Genomic DNA, 3,377 nt, shown 5'->3' with positions numbered 1-3,377 from the left:
TTGTTACACTCTTCCTTTTCCTTAGGTTTACTTTCTTCCTTAGTTGACTTGTTAGAGTTTTGGTTTTCAATCCTTGGGTCAGACAGTCCTTCTACCTCTGTTCCACTTCTTAATATAATTGCATGAGCGTGGCTTTTCGGGTTAGGTTGGGGTTGTCCGGGAAATGTACCAGTTGGGGCAGCAGTAGGCGCTTGTTGTTGGGCTACTTGCGAGATTTGTGTTTCCAGCATTTTGTTATGGGTAGCCAGGGCATCTACTTTACTTGCTAGTTGTTTAATCTGTTCGCTAGTGTGTACATTCTGGTTTAAGAACTCTTTATTGGTTTGCTGTTGAGAAGCTATGAAGTTCTCCATCATGATTTCCAAGTTGGATTTCCTAGGAACGTTATTGTTAGGTGTAGATGGGGTCGGCTTTTGATATCCAGGAGGTATAGCTGGGGCTTGACTGGGAGCTTGACCTGGTGCGTATAAAGCATTATTACTCTTATATGAAAAATTAGGATGGTTCTTCCAGTTCGAGTTATAGGTATGCGAGTAGGGATTTCCTTGAGCATAGTTCACTTGCTCTGCTTGGATTCCTGTTAGGAGTTGACAATCTGTAGGAGTGTAACCTTGAATTCCACAGACTTCGCAATTTTGAGTTACGACAACCACGGTGGCTGGAGGTGATACATTTAAACTTTCAATTTTCTGGGCAAGAGCATCCACTTTTGCATTAACATGACCAAGGCTACTTATCTCGTACATGCCTCCTTTTGTTTGAGGTTTTTCTACCATTGTTCGGTCGCTTCCCCACTGATAATGGTTCTGGGCCATGCTCTCGATAAGTTGATAAGCGTCAGCGTAGGGTTTATCCATAAGCGCACCACCTGCGGCGGCGTCTATTGTTAACCTTGTGTTGTACAAGAGACAATTATAGAAGGTATGAATTACTAACCAGTCCTCTAAACCATGGTGTGGACAAAGTCTCATCATGTCTTTGTATCTTTCCCAAGCTTTGAAAAGAGACTCGTTATCTTTCTGTTTAAATCCATTTATCTGGGCTCTTAAGATTGTTGTTTTGCTTGGAGGAAAATATCGGGCAAGAAAGACTTTCTTCAACTCATTCCATGTGGTGACTGAGTTGGAAGGAAGAGACTGAAGCCATCTTCTAGCTTTATCACTTAACGAGAAAGGAAAGAGACGAAGTCGGATTGCCTCTGAAGTGACACCATTAGCTTTAACAGTATCAGCGTATTGGACGAATACGGATAAATGAAGGTTTGGATCCTCGGTAGGATTTCCAGAAAATTGGTTCTGTTGCACTGCCTGCAACAGCAAAGGTTTAAGTTCGAAGTTGTTTGCTTCGATTGCGGGTGCAGCAATACTCGAATGCGGCTCATCTTGTGATGGAGCGGCGTAATCTCGAAGAGCACGAGCTGGTTCTGCCATCTCGGGTATCGGCGATGGAAGAAGATTTTTGAGATCAGGAATTTCGATTGGAGGAAGATTGTTTGCAGCATGATACTCCCGAATTCGTCGTAAGACTCGGAGATATCGTTCAACGTCGTTGATTCGTAAGTAGTACGGTTCGCCTTGTGAGCGAGTGTGTGGCATACAAATCAACGAAAAAGAAGGAAAGATAAAAATTGCCTTAGTCTCTACAGCGTAACAGAAGAGTTACGATATCGACTAAATAAAAGTCCCCGGCAATGGCGCCAAAAACTTGATCGCGGCTTTATGAGTCTATTGGGGTATTGACTGCAAGTGCACAGTCTAATCGCGTAGTTTTAAAAGATATTGATCCCACAGGGACTTAATGAATCGATATACCGTTTTTCTAAGGTTACTTCGTAAAGCTAAGGCGGATGATACTTTGTTGATTAGGGGGTAAAGTAAAACTAAAATTGGATCTAGAATAAATATCAAATACGCGGATATCGGTATGTAGTTCGTCGTAATTAGGGAATCAAATCTTCGTTGGTTTCTTAGTTTTAAAATAAGTCTTTTCAGTAGACACTATTGATTAAAAATCTTTTCTCAAACTCTCGCTCTGTTGAATCAGACTATGACTTTATATTAACGTACGCTCTCACTATTTAGTTAAGTCTAAAATCACTTTTTGAAAACAATAGAATCTATAGAAACTCTTTTTAAGGAAATACTAACCGTTTAAACACCCTCGTCTCAAACTCTCGCTCTGTGACTTAGATTATATGATTAAACTTAAATGCTTAACTCTCGTCCTCACATTTAACCTTTAAAAATATTTTTTGAAAATGATTAGAATTTAATTAACTCTAAAAATTGTTTTCGCCCTGATTTAAAGTTAATGTCCAATTTACACTGTCCAGTTAAAAGCTCAAATCGTCGTTCTATTGATTTTAACTTCTTTATGTCTTTTACTCTCGTACAAAAACTTTGGTATTAACTCTGTAAATTGAGACCATAAAAAGAGTGACTATATTTTTAAATAAATTTAAACCAACTTAGTTTTGATTCCTTTATTCCGCTTACTTTACATACCGATATCTAAGTTTATTTAGCCGGACATGCTAAACAAGCCTAAACAATAATTATGCTTAAATACAGCCATATCAGACAAACAGTATAGATAAACAACAGTACAAAGCATATATAAATTAAAACAATAAATTAATGAACCTGTAAAATTAATAGAAATCTTGGTTGTTCCCTAACTTCGATGCTTGAACACTCCACCACAAACCGGTTGGATTTGTTCTTCACAATCTTCGTTCGGACAGGAAAAATAAAGGCGAAGGAATAAAATACTATGACCTAACGTAAGGTTAGATCTAGTAAAAACTACACAATAGTTTCCGGTGTAGAAACTAGTGTGAAAGAAAATAAATTCAATGCTTTGGAAATTAACTAGAAAATAAAAGGAAATAAAAAATACTAAGAAAGTAGAATGCTGTGAAATAATTTGCTGTAAAAGCTTGCACGGCGGAAAAAAGGAGAGATATCAGCCAGGGCACCACTTAAGATCTATTTATATTCATCCCTCCTGTAACCGTTTCCCAAAAATTCCTTCAGTAGGTTTCCTCGTGTGTCAATGAGTCAAGCGAAGAAAAAGGGCGAACGTGCTTCTGTTACGCGTCAAAGCCAAAAAAATAGGAATGGGGGTGTGACGCTCGTCACACCCTGTGTTACGCTCGTAACACTGAGCAGAGGGACGTGACGCTCGTCACGCCTTGTGCGGCGGTCGTCACAGCATCACAGCGCTTCTCCTTTGTAGTTGTGGGCTGGGCTTTAGTGGAATGCTTCTTTTTGCACCCCCTTTTCTTTCTTTTTCACGTATGCTTCAAATAATGTTACCTGAAATAAATAGAAGAAAAATACCAAGTAATATCGAATAATATAAAATAAATCGGATCA

The 3,377-nt window shown here is 38.9% G+C and overlaps 1 non-coding gene across 1 annotated transcript; it reads left to right on the top strand.

Annotated features, from left to right (window-relative positions):
- The first annotated feature begins 945 nt into the window (after window positions 1-945).
- LOC127116340 (small nucleolar RNA R71) lies at window positions 946-1,053 on the top strand. The gene has a single exon (XR_007801292.1). It is a non-coding gene; the product is annotated as a small nucleolar RNA R71 (small nucleolar RNA).
- Window positions 1,054-3,377: the final 2,324 nt, after the last annotated feature.

The sequence above is a fragment of the Lathyrus oleraceus genome, chromosome 1 (genome assembly GCF_024323335.1).
Source record: "Lathyrus oleraceus cultivar Zhongwan6 chromosome 1, CAAS_Psat_ZW6_1.0, whole genome shotgun sequence".
NCBI classification, from domain to species: Eukaryota; Viridiplantae; Streptophyta; class Magnoliopsida; order Fabales; family Fabaceae; genus Lathyrus; species Lathyrus oleraceus.
This window is presented reverse-complemented; position numbering and strand designations above follow the sequence as displayed.